The sequence below is a fragment of the Pseudophryne corroboree genome, chromosome 5, assembly GCF_028390025.1.
Source record: "Pseudophryne corroboree isolate aPseCor3 chromosome 5, aPseCor3.hap2, whole genome shotgun sequence".
In the NCBI taxonomy this organism is placed as follows: Eukaryota; Metazoa; Chordata; class Amphibia; order Anura; family Myobatrachidae; genus Pseudophryne; species Pseudophryne corroboree.
This window is the reverse complement of record NC_086448.1, coordinates 730,291,370-730,315,014: the sequence shown is the minus strand read 5'-3', so window position 1 is coordinate 730,315,014 and position 23,645 is coordinate 730,291,370.

Here is a 23,645-nt window from a genome sequence, read left to right as displayed (position 1 = left end):
AAATTTGGGCAAATGTAGCCAATTTTATGGACAGCACATAGGGCCTGATTCAGAGATGGATGCAGAGCCGACCTTAGCTATAGGCAGGCTAAGCATTTGCATAGGGCATCCAAGCATGTCTAGGGGCATCAAAGGATGGCCCTGCAGTATCTAATGCTAGTAGGGACAGTCTGTAAGCTATCTATTACTTTCCAAATGTATTCAATCAGTACTTGTATACACTGCTGATTACATTTGTCAAATAGAATGCAGACAGTCCCTTAAACTCCCTCCGACATGCTTGAATGCCCCTAACTTGTGAGACCTCAGACAGCAGAAGCCCGGTAACTGCAATTCCCGGAGCTGTGACATTTTCACTGACCTTATAAGATTAGTACTGGATGGCTCCTTATGATACCACATATGTATTTTGGAAGACTGCTCCACATAAATCTGACATCACCTATACTGCTTGTGCATGGGGGGGTGCCCTGCCATCCTGTGTGTGTCCCTTATCCCCCTGTGCAAACCCCAGGTGTCTGCAGGGACATAACATGGGCAGTGTTCTCCCCACACTTTATTTCTCAGTCAGTCCATGCTGTAAAATTCCCCAGCACTGTAACGTGGTCAGTAAGTTGCGTTCTGCTATTTCTATATGAAATGTCAGTGTAGCGTGACTTTCGGACGTGTCAGACTGGAGAGCAGAGCATATCACTCCCGCAGTATAAAATAGGGGCATGCAGTTGCTGGGAGTAACAAACACCAGCAAACACACTAAACAGTGAAGAGAATGGACAGTTGCTACATGTTTGATACTAGTCTTTTTGTATAACCAGCAAGTATGGCAGTATCTGGACATTGCTGCTATCTGTGTCCATCCAGCAAGCGAATATAAAGGGTGAGGCTTGCAAAGGACAGAATACCCTGTGAGGTCACATCCCTTGTACAGGTGCCCCTTTAACGGGTGCGAGCGCAAGCACTCACCCACCCTGCCACCCCCATCTCACAAAACGCAGTCAAGGATCTAGGGAGCTGCATGGGCGCACACACTGACTGCATTACTAATGTGGAGTATATGTGTAAGGTGCATTACTGTGTGGCATTATGTGTATTATGGCCATCACTGTGCAGCATTATGCAGGGTTGAACTGGCCCACAGGGGCACAGGCTAATCCCCCGGTGGGCCCCACTGGCTGAGTGTTGCTGGGTCAGATGCAGAACTAGTGGCGGTGCTAGTGGGCACCAGCCAAAATTTTGACATCAAATTGGCTAGGGACGGCTCTGGATGGATGGGACGCCAATGTTTGAGCAGCTGAGACAGTTGTCCTGTAAATGTGTCAGTCGTGCTGTGTATGTGTGGTGATTGATTAGCAACTGCGGATGCAGCAATGATTTATTCACAAAGTGGGTCACAGGTAGTTAACCTTTGTGGGAGGTAAGAGGGTGTGGCTTGTCAAATGCCGGCATGTCGCAGCTGTTTTGGCAGTGTGTCTGAGCCTGCGACTACATCATCATACGCAGTTGTAAGGGCTCCAGCGGCTTACTTGCAGCTCACATTGGGACTGATTCTGATTTGGAACTGTTTACATAGGCATACCATGTTGCCCTGCAGGTGGGGCAGATGTAACATGTGCAGAGATTTAGAGGTATTAATAAGGTGTAGGTTTATAGTAGAGATGTGCGGCGGACACTTTTTGTGTTTTGTGTTTTGGTTCTAATTCCATGCTCATGTTTTGATTTTGGATTGGTTTTGCCAAAACCACCCTTTCGTGTTTTTGTTTTGGATCTGAAAGATTTTTTTAAAAAAACATAAAAACAGCTAAAATCACAGAATTTGGGGGTAATGTTGATCCTACGGTATTATTAACCTCAATAACATTAATTTCCAGTCTATTCTGAACACCTCACAATATTATATGATATAAGTTTTTAGGCCAAAAGGTTGCACCGAGGTGGCTGTATGACTAAGGGGGTCATTCCGAGTTGTTCGCTCGCTAGTTGTTTTTAGCAGCCGTGCAAACGCTATGCCGCCTCCCACTAGGAGTTTATTTTAGCTTAGCAGAAGTGCGAACGAAAGGATCGCAGAGCAGCGGCAAAGTTTTTTTGTGCAGTTTTAGAGTAGCTCAAAACCTACTCAGCGCTTGCGATCACTTCAGACTATTCAGTTCCTGTTTTGACGTCACGAATACGCCCTGTGTTCGCCCAGCCACGCCTGCGTTTTTTCAAATACTACCTGAAAACGTCCAGTTGACACCCAGAAACGCCCACTTCATGTCAATCACTCTGCGGCAACCAGTGCAAAACTGCATCGTTCGTTATGCCCGTACGCCGTGCTTGCGCATTGCGCCGCATACCCATGCGCAGAACTGCCGTTTTTTAGCCTGATCGCTGTGCAGCGAACAAATGCAGCTAGCGATCAACTTGGAATTACCCCCTAAGCTAAGCGACACAAGTGTGCGGCACAAACACATATCCCATCTAGGAGTGGCACTGCAGTGTCAGACAGGCAGATATAAAAAAACGCCCCAAAAAGCACATCATGCAAAGACCAAAAAGAGGTACAATGAGGTAGCTCTATGACTAAGCTAAGCGACACAAACAATTGGCCCATCTAGGAGGGGCATTGCAGTGTCAGACAGGATGGCACTTAAAAAAAAATAGTACCCAAACAGTACATCATGCGAAGAAGTAAAAGAGGGCAATGAGGTAGCTGTATGACTAAGCTAAGCGACACAAGTGTGCGGCACAAACACCTGGCTTATCTAGGGTTGGCACTGCAGTCCCACTGCACTAGTGGCGGATACCGGACGCACGTCTAACACCAGCATAGTTGTTATGGTCTCAGTAATCCGCTTTGCAACAAGGTATATATATACGGCTGTATCACTGGACATATACGGCAGTACCGCTGGACAAATATAGCAGTATCACTAGACTGGACTTATACGCCATAAGCTTTACATAGCAAAGGGCTTTTTATGTCTACAAATAGCACTGAGGGGTCTATTCATGAAGCAGTGAAAAGGGTGGAGAAGTGAGCCTGTGGAGAAGTTGCCCATGGCAACCAACCAGCTGCTCTGTACAATTGTATAGTATGCAAATTATAATATAATTTATAATATAAATGTTACTTCAATGCTGATTGGTTGCCATGCGCACTTCTCCACTGGCTCACTTCTCCACACTTTTCACTGCTTCATGAATAGACCCCTATAATTCAAATTTGCTGAAATAGCACCAAATAGCCCCATTTGGTGTTTCATGGACTTTGTGACTAAGCCATTCCAATGCATGTCTGCTCCTTAAGGGGTCTATTCATGAATCAATAGAAAGAGTGAAGAAGTGAGCCTGTGGAGAAGTAGCCAATGGCAACTAATCAGCTGCTCCGTACAATTGTATAGCATGCAAATTATAAATGTTACCTCAGTGCCGATTGGTTGCCATAGGCAACTTCTCCACACTTTTCACTGCTTCATGAATGTACCCCTAAATATGCATCTTAGTCACATTGCTAATGGGACAAAAATACAATGCAAGGCATACTTACCTACTTTAATGGTCTCCTTTCTGGGAGAAGCCCGGAGAGGAGACACTGCAGGACACTTCGAGGGCCGAGGCCAGGCTGTCTCCTCACTAAGCACAGCGGGAGTTTCAGCCACAACTTGCGGGAGAGTAGGCAAGTATGATGCAAGGGTACGTGACAATACCATGTACTTCTGGGTGCGACTAAGTCACAAATTTGGACAAAAGGCAAAAACAGGGTTCCAATACGAGTGACGTGCCATGACCCCCAATGCACTCACTATGCTTAGGGGTCTATTTACTAAGCCTTGGATGGAGATAAAGTCGCTGGAGATAAAGTACCAGCCAATCAGCTCCTAACTGTCATGCCACAGGCTGTTTGAAAAATTTACTTTATCTCCATCCAAGGCTTAGTAAATAGACAGATAAATCTGCTAAATTCTACACTTTATACCAATTCCAAAGTACTCATCTAGCATCCCTGGTACACCGTTGCCCTACAATGGGACTAAGATGCATAATTTCTGGAATAGTATTTTTGCACCAACGGTGGAGCATTTAAGTCACTCCAAGGTTTACAAGCCACATGGTTCAAAGGCGCTGGGTGACTGAGGACACACCTGTACATAAAGGGAAGACATTGCCAGTGTTCTCTCACTGATTCATTACAGACATAAATTATGCATACTTGCCTACTTTTGAAAAGTAGTTTCAGGGTGATTGTAGATGTTAGCAGAATGTGTGGCATGCCATTGAGTGGGCGTGTCATGTTCCACCCAAGGGGCGTGTCTAGCTCCACCTATGGGCGTATCTATTTCCATTCAGGGATGTGTCCTGCAGTGGCAGGTGAAAACTAAATTACGAAGAGCAACATACAATCAGAGCAGGTATGTGTATGTGTTGCAAACTTCCAGAAGTTGTACAGTCGAAGATGGCAATCATGTATCATGTGATATTCCAGGGCTGGCTCCATGCCTACTAGCACCCTGAGTGAAAAAATTTCGAAGCCCCCCCATGCGCGCGCCAAAGGTGCGTGTGCTCCTGGAAAAGTGGGCGTGGCCTCGCAACTTTATATTATCAATCAATAAATAAATAAATATATTTTCACATATTTTAGGTGCCGGTCAGCGAGCCAATCAAAGATCGCAGTTCGGCAGCCAATCAGGAGCCTTAGCTGCCGGTGCACGAGCTCTGATTGGCTCATGGGCCGGCGCAGCTTACATGGGGGCTGCTGTGGGATACAGTGGGAGGCAGGCCGCTGGACGGATGTTGCTACAGGGACCTGGCTCCAGGGCAGGCTCCAATATGGCGGTGAGAGCTTCAGTTGCAGTTTTGCTAAATTAGCAACACTGCAACTGGCTAGAATCGCATGCTGGGGGCTGCTCAGCACAGGGCAAGGCCACCGAGCATGCTAATGGCAGCCAGCTAGTCGGGCCACCACTATTTTCTTTGTTGCAGCGTATGACGTCACGCGGCCTCCCCTGAAACAGCCCTGGCCTGTCCCAATTTTCACTGTAACGCCCCTGCAATGCCAGTTCGCCGCCCACGACTACACTCAATCAGGCTGAAGCGTCCGCATTACTGAGATGCAATCACATCTCCCTGCTTGCGCACATGCAGAATGAGCCCTGCTGTCACTGACCTGGGTTGAGAGCGTTGAGAACCAGACATCCGGATAATTCCTGGAGATACTGCATCACCTGGCCCTGTGCCGCCTCCTGACTCTGAACTCGGGAAGCCAAGTTTTGGATGGCGCTTGACTCTGGGTTCCGATCCCCCGGGTCCATGAGGCCTGAGTATACTGTCACTGACCTGGGTAGAGAGTGTTGAGAACTCGGGGGTTCTTCCGATGATCGGGAAGAGGAACCACAGCTGGGCCGGAGTAGAGATGGCCGGATATAGGTTTTCCTCATGCAGAACTTAGCAGTTATAATTGGTGTATAATGCTAAAGAACTTGTTGTGACAAAGGTTTGAAAGCAATGCTGAAGCACACAGAAGAATGAAGACTTTGTGAGCGATGCTGAAGAAATCGATGTGACGAGGTTTGGGAGCGATGTTGAAGCACACTGGAGGATGAAGAACTTGTGAGTGATGCTGAAGAAATCGATGTGTGAAGATCTGGAAACGATGTTGAAGCACACAGAAGAAATGAAGAACTTGTGAGCGATGCTGAAGAAATCTGTTCGACGGAGAAGCACGCTGAACACTGGAAGCACTGGAGACGTTCAGCTTTGAGACTAACTGAATGCTGGAAGCACAGGAGATGTTCAGCTTAGAGACAACTGAAAGGCTGGAAGCACAGGAGACGTTTTACTTAGGGATAACCTGTAATGCAGAAAGCATAGGAGACATTCAGCCTGGAGACACGCTGAACGCTGTTACTTTCGGTCACCCGCTGACCACAAAGTTCCCACCATTGGTTACAATGGAGCGCATAGGCGCTACATTGTAACACTGCCGGGTGCCGCCTGTCATACAGTACAGGAGCACACAGCCAATCAGGAGGGTGCCACAATGTGGCGCTCCCTGATTGGCTGATGGAACCCTCTTAGACATAAGTCAGAGGGGGTTCCTGGCATTCGGGGAAAGGGGTCCCATGTGAAAACATGGGTCCCCTTTCAGTGCGAGGTCGGGTGTCCGTTTTTTTTATTTTGACAAGTACCTGGATTACAAATGGATTACAAGAAGAAGAGCCTTCTACCCTGGATTTTGTGAGTATAATTTTTTCCACAGGTACACCATGGATTCTACATGGAGAAGAGGACCGACCCTCGTGTGAACATAAGGTAAGCATGTGTATATGGAGGTGTGTATGTATGCATTAAAGTTATACTTTCAAGGTGTGTGTCTTATGTTTTTATTGGGGTATTTTTTTAGTAGTAGTACTACAGGTACCAGCGGGCCCGGTTTTCCTCCGCATGCTGGTACTTGTGGTTCTCCAAGTACCAGCTTGCGGGGAAGGCTTGCTGGGACTTGTAGTACTGCTACTAAAAACAATATTCATTTTTTTACACAACGGCTATCAGCCTCCCATCCGCAGCACTTGGATGGGGGGGACAGCCTCGGGCTTCACCCCTGGTCCTTGGGTGGCTGGAGGGGGGGGACCCCTTGATTGAAGGGGTCCCCACTCCTCCAGGGTACCCCGGCCAGGGGTGACTAGTTGGTTATGTAATGCCAGGGCCGCGGGGAGCTATATAAAAGTGTCCCCCGGCTGTGGCATTATGTATCTGACTAGTGGAGCCCGGTGCTGGTTTCAAAAATACGGGTGACCCCTACGCTTTTTGTCTCCCGTATTTTTGGAACCAGGACCAGGCGCAGAGCCCGGTGCTGGTTGTTTAAATATGGGGGAACCTCTATCATTTTTCCCCCATATTTTTGCAACCTGGACCGGCTCAAATAGCCCGAGGCTGGTTTGGCTTAGGAGGGGGGACCCCACGCAATTTTTTTTTTAAAAAAAAAAAACACTTTCCCATCCCCTTCCCACTGATAAACATGCACGGATCTCATGGATCCCTGCATGCCTATCCAAACACGGGATAAAAAAGCAGGTCTGGTTTTTTTAGCACTTTTTCACGAATTGTATTTCTGCACGGCAGTGTTTGGCTATTGTCGGCAGTGTTTGTGATTTGCACTTTTTAGTAAATTCCTGATTTCAACCAAATTGCAGGCGTATTTGACCGATGGTGTATTGATTCGTGATTTTTTCCTAGGACTTCCAAAATATTACGAATGCCCTCATCACTGCCGAGATTTTTGCTTAGTAAATTACCGAAATGACACTTTGAAGAAAAAACGGCATCTCGGTCAAAATCGGGACCTTAGTAAATATACCCCAGTATCTTTTATTAATCAATATTTTTCCATATATATTTCACATCATTTTAATTGACTGATATTAAAAGTTATATTTTAGATTGATCAATTTCTTCTTTTCTTTGTGCGCCAACCAAGAGACAATCTTCTCTATCCTCTTTTTTGTCTGGGTACTCTTAGACAAAGATTGCGGGTAGAGAGCCATACCCGGTCGCCAACTTTGTATTGAGGAGCTGCCCGCCGTTTTTTGTCCGCAAAGAATTTGTATCGGGCTAGAGACTTTCTTGAGATTAGCATGAATCCTACTCCAGATTTGGCTGAAGTGCCGTAGAGTGGAAGTTACAGCAGGAACATCCTCCGAAGGAAGGAGTGGTAATTCTGGAACTCGTGTATAGAATCGATAATTAAAGAAGAATGGGGACTCGCCAGTGGAGGAGTGATATAGATGATTATGGGCAAACTCAGCCCAGGGTAACAGTTCTACCCAGTCGTCCTGTGAAGGAGAGAGGTAAACGTGGAGAAAAGTCTCTAAATCCTGGTTGACACGTTCGGTTTGCCCATTGGTTTGTGGATGGTAAGCAGACGAGAACTTGAGTTTTATTTGTAAGGCTGAGCAGAGAGCCCTCCAAAATCTTGCAGTGAACTGTACCCCTCGATCAGAGACTATTTCCTGAGGTAACCCGTGCAGGCGGAAGTGTTCTCGGATAAATAGTAACGCCAACTTGGGAGCTGTTGGTAGACCGGTCAACGGAACGAAATGTGCTATTTTCGAAAAGCGGTCAATATATATATATATATATATATATGAGAAAAATGTATACTGTAGATTGAATCTATGTGTAAGACTCTAATTACTACACTATACAGCGAATATTCCTATTCCCCTGTCTATAGACCCTGATGCCTTATTAGGATCAAGGAAAAGGAATTGATATACATTGAAACCAAATCATACTCTGGTACACAGTTTAATTAATTGCGCATCCTTATTGTTCTGGGGAGAACTACTACACCATAGGCGCTTGTTTTTCTGTTTTGATCGTATATACATACCTCCCAACATGATCCTCTCCAGGAGGGACACAATGCTCTGCTTCTGAACTTTTCTCTTAATGTATGATTGTCGTCACCTGTGTTAAAAAGGTTAATGGATTAGAAAGGTGTTTCACCACAGGTGAGGGCAATCATACATTAAGAGGGAAGTCCAGGAGCAGAGCATTCTGTCCCTCCTGGAGAGGGTCATGTTGGGAGGTATGTATATATATATATATATATATATATATACTTTTATATATATATATATATATATATATATACACATATATATACTGTGTCTATATATATATATATATATATATATACACACATATATATATATATATATATATATACTGTGTCTATATATATATATATATATATATATTTAAAAGAAAGCATGGCCTCCCAGTTAGGTTACCACCTCATCCCTTCAATACTGGACACATTAATTACACAGGTTCTGTGGCTGATTAAAACCAGGTGAAATGGAGTCTTGAAGTCAGCCAGCAACAGAACCTGTGTATTAATATGTGTCCGGAATTAAAGGGGTGAGGAGGTAACCCTATCTCTCAGGTCCTTCTATATATACTTACAACTGGATACAAACAGGAAGTAGGCCTCAGCCCACCTCCCTAGGCCGGATATGAAGTCGCTATGGCCTGTGGATGATAAGCAAACATGTATTGGCATGTAAGCAATATTGGCATATAAACACTAGGTGCCCACTGAGTGCCAATCCTGCTATGTTCAGAGGAAGTGTGCATATGGATACTACAGCCAGGGGCTTCAACTAGTTACATTATCACAGTATACTAGGGTGTTGATTTATCGATGAGTTTTAAAATTAGTTGTTTACAATAAATGGTGCTCCAGCCAATCAGCTCCCAACTGTCTCCCCCCCCAAACACATGACAGTTATGGGCTGATTGGCTGGAGCACCATTTATCTTATGCAATGGGTTTTAAAACTTATTCTGTATGATAAAACTTGTTGATAAATCAGCCCCTAGGTTACCATATATGTTAGTCACCTCATCTACTCTGAGGCTGACCTTGTGATTACACTGCACAACTGCTGTACTTCCAAGTGTCTCAGCAGCAGCTGGAGGCTTGTCCGGGTACTTCCGGTCTATGGAACGCATCACATGCACTGTGAAGCGCAAACCAGAAATCCTCAATAGCACAATCCATTGTCCTACAGGGGCATATTGCTGTATACTGTAATTACACTAATGCTATTACAAGCAGCTGATATACAAAGGGGTGTGATGGTGTCCCATTATACTAAGTGTACTGTATCTACTGCCGCACATTTGGAAACATATGAGTACATTTTTGCAGAAATTACCCAATCTCTGGTTCAGACTGGTCACAAAGCGGCGTGTTGTAATGCATTGTGTGAATAGCTCATTGGGATGGTTTGGGTAATTGCACTCTTAGCAACAACATACAGTAATATACAGTAAATACTGCAGTGTTTATGTGAAACAACTATTGATTTATTTATTTTTTAAAACACTGTGGCAGTCTCCATATGTGTATACATGGTCGGCGGCACTCATGGCTTTCCATAAAATAACGACAGAAAAAAAAATATTTAACTGTATAATGACATTAAAAGTGGATCACCATCTGTATACTACATACCCTAAGGTCATGTAACAATAAAGAATCCCCTCATATCGAGCACAGATATAATAGGATCTTTACTCTCACCATAATAAACCATGGCCAATATTTACTAAAAATTCGAGTATGTCCGATTTGTGTTTTTTTTTTCTAAGTCCCAATCCGGGAATTCACTAAGCACCAATCTCGGCAGTGTTTGGACTATTCGTAATGGTTTGAATAACAACGTTCATAAATACGAATGAATAGACCATCGGTCAAACGCGGCTGTTATTTCATAGAATACGGGCATTCACTATTCATTCGTATTTGTGTGTTAGTTTCTGAGTGCCCAATTGCGGTCGTATTTTTTTGCGATTCAGTAAAAAAAGCGGCAAAAAAATAGACCTGCTTTTTTCAGCCGTGTTTACATGTGTTGACACTTACAAATCATTCTAACCTGAATTAGGATGCTTATAAAAGGGACACAAACTTCTCTCATGCAAAATAATTTATTTCCTTATGTTTGCAGCCCAAAACTTGTAGATTTGTAAGGCAATACACATTTTTCAACATATATCCATTATTACACACATTTGTGTTCAACTTTCAAATATTTCAAATGTTGTTGTTTCTGCATCATGTTTTTAAATCTGATTACTTATTTTTAACACACACAAACATGGCACAACAATAATGTCAGTCATTTTCGGACTGAATTATCTAAATATTATACCCAACATATTGGGACACTTTTAGCCAACTCAATTGTGTTTTTTTTTGTCAATTCATCTCGAGAAGAAATGTTAAACAGTTACAATTCACATTGTAAATTGTATTGGTCATGGATGAATCTGCCTGGCTGCCAATTAGTCTATCTGCTGGCTCAAAGAATGATTAGAATCTAGAAAGAGTAATGATTAGAAAAAAATCAAGTGGTCTGCTTTCTGCCTGCTTAAGACAATCTGCCTGGCTGCCAATTAGTCTGTCTGCTGGCTCAAAGAATGATTAGAATCTAGAAAGAGTAATGATTACAAAAAAATCAAGTGGTCTGCTTTCTGCCTGCTTAAGACAATCTGCCTGGCTGCCAATTAGTCTGTCTTCTGGCTCAAATATTGACTAGAATCTAGAAAGAGTAATGATTAGAAAAAAATCAAGTGGTCTGCTTTTTGCCTGCTTAAGACAATCTGCCTGGCTGCCAATTAGTCTGTCTGCTTGTTCAAAGAATGATTAGAATCTAGAAAGGGTAATGATTAGAAAAAAATCAAGTGTTCTGCTTTCTGCCTGCTTAAGACAATCTGCCTGGCTGCCAATTAGTCTGTCTGCTGGCTCAAAGAACGATTAGAATCTAGAAAGAGTAATGATTAGAAAAAAATCAAGTTGTCTGCTCTCTGCCTGCTTAAGACAATCTACCTGGCTGCCAATTAGTCTGTCTGCTGACTCAAAGAATGATTAGAATCTAGAAAGAGTAATGATTAGAAAAAAATCAAGTGGTCTGCTTTCTGCCTGCTTAAGACAATCTGCCTGGCTGCCAATTAGTCTGTCTGCTGGCTCAAAGAATGATTAGAATCTAGAAAGAGTAATGATTAGAAAAAAATCAAGTGGTCTGCTTTCTGCATGCTAACATCTATGTGCAGCTCAAACAACAGTTTCCTGCTAACAAAAAATACAAAGATGATAAAGAAGAAATTTGCAAACAAAATTCCTGTTGTTGTTTGTACCAGTTATAATTAATGATGTTGTACAAATTGTCAAGGAGCTAAGTGTTATATATATTCTGTTAATCATACACTTGGTAAGTGTTTTGTTTGTCTTCTCTTTAAAGAAATGGGTGTTTTTTTTTTTAATGTTTATTTGGGTGGTTGCTTGTCCTGGCCTTTGCCTTTACCACTGTCGTGTTGGCGTGCTCTGGTGGAGCGCCTTGGTGGTGATGACACTGGCGTTACATTTGGAGTAGTCATACCAGAACTGCTGCTTGTTTGCTGTTGCTGCAGGGATCTGAGTGTTTCATTGAGGTCAGTGAGGGTGGCATTGAGTTCACGTGTTGCAGCATTTTGATTGTCTACAATTCTGGACATGGATTCATTGTTCATTTGATTGCTTTCTAAAATGTTGATATAGCTTTGCTGTTGTCTGTGCTGTTCTTTCATTATGTGCTGTAAGTTGCCCATGACATGTGTAATGTCTGCATGCATGATTTCCATGGTATTTGCAATTCTTGTGTTTGTTTAATTTTGTCTACTCAGAATTCTGCTGATTCGTCTGAGGTGAGATGGTAGGCTTGCAAACATTTGGGTCTTCCTACGCAGGCAATCTTCATTAGTGGCCTGCTGTCTAGCCCAAATGGTCCAGAACACTTGATCAGGGCCTTGTGTTACTGGTGTTGTTGGGCTGTGTTGGGGTGGTGGTGTGCTTTGCTGTGGTGGAGTACTCACAGGTGCTGGGGGGCTGATTCCTTCGATTACTGGATGCATTTCTAACATGATTGTGTCATCCATGTCACTGTGTTGCTGTTGTTGCGGAGGGATGCTGGTACCAGGACTAGAAGCTGAAATTAAAAACATTTATCCGTTACTTATCCATATGTTTAATACATTGGTACAATGCACTAAACATGGAACACATGAAATGGACTGGTGCTTTCAGATATCCGGCCTAGCAACTCATCACTCATTACTTAAATACATACATACAGTATGCCTGTTTGTGGCAAATGTGTCTGGTCACTTCATTCTGAAAGCAAACACATGAGTAGTATGGTACATCAGACATACTCCTGACTAAAAACACATTGTAATCCATAATGTGTTGCCTTATAGTGTCTCCAACCAAAACATAGTAATGTTTTTGTATGCAGTTTGCAATGTTAGGACAAACACACATGTGTAAATGATTCTAAACACTTACTATTTGCAAAGCTTACACATGAGTTTATGTTGCAGCATCTTCCACACATTGTGCTACTGTTTGGCTGATGTGGACATACATATCTTTACTGGATGTTGTGAAGGCCATTTTGTTAGGTTTCCATTTCATGTTTTACTGACATGGGTAAGTATAGCAGATTTTGATGGGTATTTACTTAATGAGTTTAAGTAAATGGTTTTTTAAAGATCTGACATTTTTAATTGTTATCATAGTTTGTTACTCACAATCAAGATGAGGGGAGTGTGGTTGGCGTCTTGGAGGTGTGTCCAAAATTTGGAGTGGGGGCACCGAACAAACAGTAGATAATCTTCGTGGCGGGGTAGCCTGCTGTGGTTGGCCCTGGACATCAGACCTTGCTTTCTTTGCTGGCAGATGTTTTTTGTGGTGTATTCCAGAAGTGCGCCTTCTGCTGCTTAAGACTTCTTTGGATGGACCTAGTATTGAAAGTGGCATTTTGTTATGGCCATTCATTTACAAACCTAACCTATACTACAATGGACACTTTACCTGCTTCCGCAGCGTCATCATCATCAGATGTGATGGGAGTGACTGTAGGACGACCAGTACTGCTTTTTTTCAACACTGTAAATCCAAAAAAACAAAAACAAAAAAATCATGCTATTGTTAATACATCCACCCATTATGCTTATAAACATTACATCTTTAAAAAATGGATGTTTTATTATGAATTTAAAAATAAGGACATTAAACACAAAAAGCACAACATCAAACCCAAAACAACGTCCAATAGCCATATGCACTATGGAAAGTGCAACACAGGGAATCATATACAGGACACAGACATAGGACACAATTCCAAAAACATACACTAACAAGTCAAAACACACACAGCTTCATTTTCTAAAAAAAGGAAAAAAATTACAGATGCAATATAGAAATAGGTCTGTGATGTGGCACTCCAAACACACATTACCACAATATGAGGCCAACAAATAAAATAAAAAAAATAAAATAAAAAAAAACAGTAAGGTAACGAAGTCTGCAGTTGTGTCAGTGTACAAATACAGACTCAAAATGAACCAGCAAATAGTGGCCTTGACTTAAACAATATTACATTGAGTACTAATGAAATTACACATGTAACTGCCTTCAAAGACACTTTGCACTACTCCAGCCTCTAACATATCAACCACTGATTTGGAAACATTGCACATGGATAACTGAAATAAAAAAAACATATTCCAACTTTCAAAATGTACAATGTGCAAAAGGAAAACATTATTGCGGGACAATTCAATGACACACCAAGTCCAAACTACACATGCAAAATGTACTGTCCAAAAACCACATGACATACAAGCAAGTAAGACGTTACATTGACTTTTGAATAAAACATGACCCAAAACAATGTATTTGATGACGCACACTTGAAGATGGGCGTAATATGCAACGTCACATGACACACATTTAAAACATACAGTAAGCCAGAAGTAATGTCATAGAATGTTAAGGCAAATACACATGCTCACCATCCTTCCTGAGGCGATCGGAATCCCGGACATGGGTTGCAGACACTACTTCTGGAGGGATTATAGTCCGCATGGGCTCTTCATAGTCCAGATATGTGGCAATAAAGGGCGGACCACCACCGGTTTTGCGAGCCGACTTCGCCTCCTTGGCCATTTTGGACTTGACACGTCGCTTTATGTCATAGTACCGTTTGCGGCACGTGTCCTCCTTCCGCTTCACCACCCCCTCACTATTTACAGCAGCAACTACTTTCGCCCACAACACCGTCTTCCTCCGTGTTGGCACCTTGGCTGACTCAGGCCCAAATAGCTGGCGCTGATACTTTATCAGCTCCCGCACCAATGCCACATTTTCTGCATAACTAAACTTTACATTCCGCCCAGTCTTAGTAGTGGTGCGTGGCTGCGGAGCTCTCTGACTGTCACTATCACTTGAGGCTGCTGCAGCAACCTCACCCACCTCCTCCACCTCACTAACCTCACTCACACTCACCTTCTCCACCTGACCGACCTCCTCCCCCTCACTCACACCCTCCACCTCACCCACCTCTGAGTCACACATAATTGTGTGTCTAAACACTAAACACAGAAAAAGAAAAAGACAAACAACACACTCCTCCACTACCACTGCACAAATCACACACATACACACACACACACACACACACACACACACACACACACACACAGTGACAAGGGACTTTAAAAAAAATTACTTGGACCAAAAATTAGACAAAACCACAAAATACAAGACTACAAGAATGACAAGACTACTTTCAAACACAATACTACACTCAGAAATCGCCCAAAAAACTCACCAAACCAACTACTCACTAACCTCCACAGCACAACCTCCCTCCTCACCACTAACAAAACCCACGAGGTGCGGACGGTCTGGGGTGTATTTATATGGTTGCGCACAGACACTCCTACCATCTGAAACACAACCAATCACGAACGGGGATGAAAGTCGAAACTAAAAGTGAAAATGCGGCCGCGGGAAAAAAAAACCCTGCCGCTTTTAACTTAGAAAAGAACACAGCAAAAACAACAAAAACACGTACGCAAACGACAATGACGGCCGCAAATGTGCCAAAAAAAACCGACTGGCATCGACATCGGAAAACACGAAAACAATAAACTCGAATGCTTAGTAACTTTGCGTATATGGATTCAAAAAGTTGCATGAAAATGCACCCGATACAAAACGAGTTTAAACACTACACAAACCGAATCAAACACGAATATTAGTAAATATTTCCCCATGAGTCATAGATACCTAAATGCACCCTGTATTCTAGTGTGAGAAAAGTATCCATGAGTCAATATTGAGAAACATCTCAATAAACATACTCAATAAATATTAAGAAATATAGTATTCTCCTAGCAGAATGTTACTCATAGTGATATTGCACAAATCCATTTGCTACCCATAAAATACCCACTATAATATCCAAATATGAAAGAGCTGCTATACAATATATATAAAAAACGAAACATCTAACATTGTATCTATTACAGAAAACATGAAAAACCTGAATGTTCATTTAAGCCTTTTGGTGAAAGTGCATCCAAAAGGAATATCCATTTGGATTCTGCTTTTAATAGGAGCAAGCCACGATTACCACCACGGGCTAAAGGGGGTATGTGATCAATTATACGATGTTTAAGCACTGCCAGCGAGTGGCGGGCATTAAGAAAATGTCGGGTAACCGGTTGGTCACTGTGCCCTGTCGTTAAGACAGCTCTAATAGAAGCCCTGTGTCCTGCCATCCTCTCTTTAAAAGTTAATTCAGTCTTCCCGACATAGTGGAGACCACACAGACAGCTTAAAAGATATATGACAAATTTAGTAGAGCAAGTGACTCGGTGTCTAATTTTGAAACATTTTCCAGTATAAGGATGGTGAAAAGTATCACTAGATATCATATGGCTGCACGTCATGCATCCAAGGCAACAGAAGCAGCCAGGCTTAGAAGTACTAAGGAATCCACCTAAGGCCGTACTTTTTGAATCAGGTTACTGAATGTTTGTTTTAACTAAATGATCTCGGAGGTTTTTGCCCCATTTGTATGCTGGCATTAGTCGAGTATTGGATAGTGTTGCAAGATGTTTATCTGCCTGTAAAATGGGCCAGAATTTTTTTATTGAGGTGATTAATATTTTTGCTTTGGGTATTAAATTTGTTGACCCAAATCAACTTATCTTGGTCACTCTTTTTTGCCAAATTCTGTAAGGTTTTGGAGCGAGGTATACGCATTACCTTTTGTTTCAAATTTTGTAAATCACTAGAAAAATATCCTCTCTCCAAAAATTTGGTAATTAAGGAATCTAATCTAGACTCCAACTTAGATTCATCACTTACAATATGTCTTACTCTCAACATTTGAGAATATGGGAGACCTTTGCGTGGCCATAAAGGATGATGGCTAGATGCATGAAGAACATTGTTCCTGTCTGTCAATTTAGAAAATAAATCAGTATGGATTTTATTATTAATTACTTCAATATGAACATCCAGAAAATCCACCATAACAGGATTCAAGTTATAGGTCAATTTAACTGGAGACAATGAATTATTATGTTCTTCCAATAGATGCTCCACAGTCTCCTGTGTGCCTGTCCAAAAAATAAGTAAATCATCTATATAACGAAAATAAAGTAAAATATTGGAACTAATTTCTGTAGTAGAAAAAAATAACTGTTCCTCAACTTTAAACATAAATGAATTAGCGAATGAAGGTGACACATTACTCCCCATAGAACATCCTTGAAGCTGTAAATAAAAATTATTGTTAAACATAAAATAATTACGTTGAAGGGTCAATTGTAATAATTGTAAATACAGATCAATATCTGGACCACAGTAAGCATCATTATTAGATATTAGAAATCTCACCGCCTGTATTCCCTCATCATGGGGGATACAGGTGTAGAGATTACATACATCAATAGTGGCTAGTATACAACCTGTTAGAACGAAATCAATAGCTGACAGACAATTCAATAAAGTTGTAGTATCTTTTAGATAAGATTTTTTGAACTGCACACAAGGTTGCAAAAAGTGGTCCAGATAAATGGAAACATATTGATATATGGAACCCCTAGCAGATTTTATAGGTCTAGATGGGGGAATCTCACTATTCTTGTGAATTTTCGGGAGAGAGTACAGTATGGGAATTATAGGAAACGCTGTGGTAAGGGCATCAAAGGCTACTTGGGTGAGTTTATTATCCAATAAAGCTGTTTTCAAAATGGCATGAAGTTCTTTATTAAACTCCTGAGTAGGATCCATAGGCAATTTCCGATATGTTGATATGTCAGCAAGTTGTCAGTCAAGTTCCTTAACATAATCGGCTGTATTTTGTATGACAATGGCTCCACCCTTATCTGCCGGGCGGATAACCACGTCATCATATTTGGAGAGCTTAATTAGTGCCTCCCATTCCTGCTTCGATAGATTAGAAGCATGCTCAGAATGTTGTTTATCATCCTTGCGGACTTGATAATCTATGGTGTTACAGTAGGTTTTAATGGCCTGATTATGTGATGTTGGATCAAATTTAGATTTTGATTTCAAGGCCAGTGGGATGGACTCAGATGTTTTTTTGGCAGAGGTAGATAGATGTAAACTAAAGTGTTCTTTAAGTCTCAGTTGTCGACCAAGTTTGAATTGTTCAATTTTCCACTCAAATGAATTTAATCTCGTAGCAGGGACGAAATTCAATCCCATAGATAGTATTCTGTTTTCCAATGGGGGATAAGAGCGGTCAGATTAATTGAATTTCACTTCCGTCTGGAGTAAGGATGTTGTTTTACATTTCGACCTCTGCCCCTGGCCCCCCCGCCTCGTATACTACCTTTGGGGTCGGCTAGTTGGGCTCTGGTGCGAATCCCTACAGGGGGTTGGCCTATGATGTTCTCCTGAAGGTCTACATCACTTGCCGATGTTGCCCCCTCTGTAGAAGACTCGGTATCCAATTGTGCGGTATTAAAACGGTTAAATGGACATCTTCTGGATATTTTTTGGGTATTACTCATACCGGATAGCCATGGATAAACTTGCCTTTTAGCATAGTCATTGTTAACTTTATCCAATTTGTTGCGCTTATATTGGATAAGATCTTTCTTATACTTGTCTATTTGAATAGACATTTTTTCAAGCCAATTGTTAGAAGTATCTGTTTCCAAAGTAATTTTGTGAGTCGTTTCAAAGATATCAATCTGAGAACATATATTGGCCAATTCCCGACTAACCTCTTCTATAACTAAGAGAATGAGGTCATAGGAGCATTTGTTAAGGATTAAAATCCATTTTTTGCAAAATGCGGCATTGAATCGTCCAGTAGTGGGAATGTTTTTAATTCTAAAACTGCAGGGTATTTTGCCCTCACGGTATTAATCCGACAGGGTAACCCCATGGTAGTAATAGTCCTGCTCCTTCCTTTTAAGTTTCAAAAGCTCACGAAACAAGTGTAAATTATCAAGGTTTTCACCAGTGGTATTGAGATTTTCTTTAAATCGGATATTAGTAGCATTAGAATCAGAATAACTGAATGTTTCACCTTGTGTCAATTCAAAAGCTGCTAGAAGTGCCTCCAGATCTGTGTCATTCGACATAGACATGATTGCTACTATGTAGCCATTGTATACAAATAGACAGGTGGTGGTCCGACAATAAAACACCCCATTGAAAGTGAGAGTTCCAGGCGAAAGATATTTACAATATACGGTGGGTGCCTTCAATATAGCAGACAGTTCTGTGCATGAACTGTGTAGCAATAACAGTTAACCCCAGTCAGCGGCACTCCGTTCCAAAGATGATAAAGTCAAAATGGCCGGTGCCCTCCGTAGATGACTAAGTAGTCTCCATATGTATATACACGGTCGGCAGCACTCACGGCTTTCCATAAAATAATGACAGACCACTGTCAGATATGTCAACATTTCTATGTTTTTAGCAACATAATAACCACCCCACAATACAAAAAAAATATTTAAATGTATAATGACATTAGAAGCGGATCACTATCTGTAAACTACATACCCTAAGATCATGTAACAATAGAGGATCCCCTCATATCGAGCAGAGATATAATAGGATATTTAATCTAACCATAAAAAACCATGAGTCATAGATACCTAAATGCACCCTGTATTCTAGTGTGAGAAAAGGATCCATGAGTTAATATTGAGACACATGTCTCAATAAACATACTCAATAAATATTAAGAAATATAGTATTTTCCTAGCAGAATGTTACTCATAGTGATATTGTACAAAGCCATTTTCTACCCATAAAATTAGATTGAAAGCGGGCAATACCCACTATAATATCCAAATATGAAAGAGTTACTATACAATATATCAAAATATGAAACATCTAACATTGTATCTATTACAGAAAACACGAAAAACCTGAATGTTCATTTAAGCTTTTTGGTGAAAGTGTATCCAAAAGGAATATCCATTTGGATTCTGCTTTTAATAGGAGCAAGCCACGATTACCACCACGGGCTAAAGGGGGTATGTAATCAATTATACGATGTTTAAGCACCGCCAGTGAGTGGTGGGCATTAAGAAAATGTCAAGCAACCGGTTGGTCACTGTGCCCTGTCGCATCCTCTCTTTAAAAGTGCATTCGGTCTTCCCGACATAGGGGGTAATTCCAAGTTGATCGCAGCAGGATTTTTGATAGCAATTGGGCAAAACCATGTGCACTGCAGGGGAGGCAGATATAACATGTGCAGAAAGAGTTAGATTTGGGTGGGTTATTTTATTTCTGTGCAGGGTAAATATTGGCTGCTTTATTTTTACACTGCAAATTAGATTGCAGATTGAACACACCACACCCAAATCTAACTCTCTCTGCACATGTTATATCTGCCTCCCCTGCAGTGCACATGGTTTTGGCCAATTGCTAACAAAAATCCTGCTGCGATCAACTTGGAATTACCCCCATAGTGGAGACCACACGGACAGCTTATAAGATATATGACAAATTTAGTAGAGCGAGTGACTCAGTGTCTAATTTTTAAACTTTTTCCATTATAAAGATGGTGAAAAGTATCACCAGATATTTGGCTGCAAGTCGTGCATCCAAAGCAACAAAAGCAGCCAGGCTTAGAAGTACTAAGGAATCCACCTGAAGCCGTACTTTTGATGCAGGGTTTGTTTTAATTAGAGATGTGCACCGGAAATTTTTTGGGTTTTGTGTTTTGGTTTTGGATTCGGTTTCGCGGCCTTGTTTTGGATTCGGACGCGTTTTTGCAAAACCTCCCTGAAATTTTTTTGTCGGATTCTGGTGTGTTTTGGATTCGGGTGTTTTTTTTCAAAAACCCCTCAAAAACAGCTTAAATCATAGAATTTGGGGGTAATTTTGATCCTATAGTATTATTAACCTCAATAACCACAATTTCCACTCATTTCCAGTCTATTCTGAACACCTCATACCTCACAATACTATTTTTAGTCCTAAAATTTGCGCCGAGGTCGCTGGATGACTAAGCAAAGCGACCCAAGAGGGCGGCACAAACACCTGGCCCATCTAGGAGTGGCACTGCAGTGTCAGACAGGATGGCACTTCAAAAAATTGGCCCCAAACAGCACATGATGCAAAGAAAAGAGAAAAAGAGGTGCACTGTGGTCGCTGGACGGCTAAGCTAAGCGACACAAACACCTCAATATCACAGGAATTATTCGTACTAATCAATGGTATTATTGGTCCAAATCACTGGAAGAAAATGAAAAAATCACTGGAATTATTCGTTCTAATAATAAATGGTATTATTGGTCCAAATCACTGGAAGAAAATGGAATGGATGGATACTTGCAGTGACACAGAGCTGCAAGATACAGCAATGGCCTACTGTACAACTATATACTGTTAGTCACCAAAATGCTGCAATGTAATACTAGAAGCTATAGAAAAGTATATATATTATTGTATATATCGGTACAGAGCAGTGTATCTGTGACCATGTGTCCTGACAAACAGTATAGAAGCTATAGAAAAGTATATATAATATTACTGTATATCAGTACAGAGCAGTGTAACTGTGACCCATGTGTCCTGACAAGCAGTATAGAAGCTATAGAAAATAAGTATATATATTATTGTATATATCAGTGCAGAGCGGTGTATCTGTGACCATGTGTCCTGACAAGCAGTATAGAAGCTATAGAAAAGTATATATAATATTACTGTATATGAGTACAGAGCGGTGTAACTGTGACCCATGTGTCCTGAGAAGCAGTATAGAAGCTATAGAAAAGTATATATATTATTGTATATATCAGTACAGAGCGGTGCAACTGTGACCCATGTGTCCTGACAAGCAGTATAGAAGCTATAGAAAAGTATATGTATTATTGTATATATCAGTACAGAGCAGTGTAACTGTGACACATGTGTCCTGACAAGCAGTATAGAAGCTATAGAAAAGTATATATATTATTGTATATATCAGTACAGAGCGGTGTAACTGTGACACATGTGTCCTGACAAGCAATATAGAATCTATAGAAAATAAGAAAAGTATATATATTATTGTATATATCAGTACAGAAAGGTGTAACTGTGACCCATGTGTCCTGACAAGCAGTATAGAAGCTATAGAAAAGTATATATATTATTGTATATATCAGTACAGAGCAGTGTAACTGTGACACATGTGCCCTGAGAAGCAGTATAGAAGCTATAGAAAAGTATATATATTATTGTATATATCAGTACAGAGCAGTGTAACTGTGACCCATGTGTCCTGACAAGCAGTATAGGAGCTCTAGAAAAGTATATATATTACTGTATATCAGTACAGAGCGGTGTAACTGTGACCCATGTGTCCTGACAAGCAGTATAGAAGCTATAGAAAAGTATATATATTATTGTATATATCAGTACAGAGCGGTGTAACTGTGACCCATGTGTCCTGACAAGCAGTATAGAAACTATTGAAAAGTATATATATTATTGTATATATCAGTATAGAGCAGTGAAACTGTGACACATGTGTCCTGACAAGCAGTATAGAAGCTATAGAAAATAAGAAAAGTATATATTATTGTATATATCAGTACAGAAAGGTGTAACTGTGACCCATGTGTCCTGACAAGCAGTATAGGAGCTCTAGAAAAGTATATATATTACTGTATATCAGTACAGAGCAGTGTAACTGTGACCCATGTGTCCTGACAAGCAGTATAGAAGCTATAGAAAAGTATATATATTATTGTATATATCAGTACAGAGCGGTGTAACTGTGACTCATGTGTGTCTTGACAAGCAGTATAGAAGCTATAGAAAAGTATAAACTGGTGGTCCCCAGTCCCCACAATGCAGAACACTGATCAGATATTTGCAGCACACTGAGCACAGATATGGAGCATTTTCAGGCAGAGAACGTAGATATTTTCAGCACACTGAGCACAGATTATTTGCAGCATACTGAGCACAGATATTTGCAGAACACTGAGCACAGATTACAGAGCTTTTCAGGGAGAGAACGCAGCCAGGCCCTCTCCGTTCAATCTCCAAAGCACGAGTGAAAATGGCGGCGACGCGCGGCTCCTCATATAGAATACGAATCTCGCAAGAATCCGACAGCGGGATGATGATGTTCGGGCGCGTTCTGGTTAACCGAGCAAGGCGGGAAGATCCGAGGCTGCCTCGGAACCGTGTACAATTGGTGAAGTTCGGGGGGGTTCGGATCCCGAGGAACCGAACCCGCTCATCTCTAGTTTTAACTAAATGATCTCTGAGGTTTTTGCCTCGTTTGTATGCTGGCATTAGTCGAGTATTGGATATTGTTGCTAGATGTTTATCTGCCTGCAGAGGCATAACTAGGGGTTTTGGAGCCCATGGCAAGATCAATAATGGCTCCCTCACCCCAAAAAATAATAAAAAAATAATAATAATACAAAAGGAAAGTATGTGCGCATGCCAATGGCGCACACTGAAAAAAAATGGCCAGAAGGGGGCTTGGACACTAAAAATGGGATATGCCAACATAACATGCCAGCTGTTTCAGGTCATACTGGGAACATTCTTTTCTATTCCACATGCACCTTACCATCATCATCTCCTGCACAACGATGTCAGGGTGTGTATGTATAGATGTAGGTGCAATTGTCGAAGTGTAATTTTTGAAGGGGGGTATGAAAAAGTGAAGGTTGCAATTATGCGTGCTCTGGAAAAGGGGGCATGGCCACTCAGAAGGGGGCATGGCCTTCAGTGTAGTAGGACCCTTTATACTATCTAATACTGGT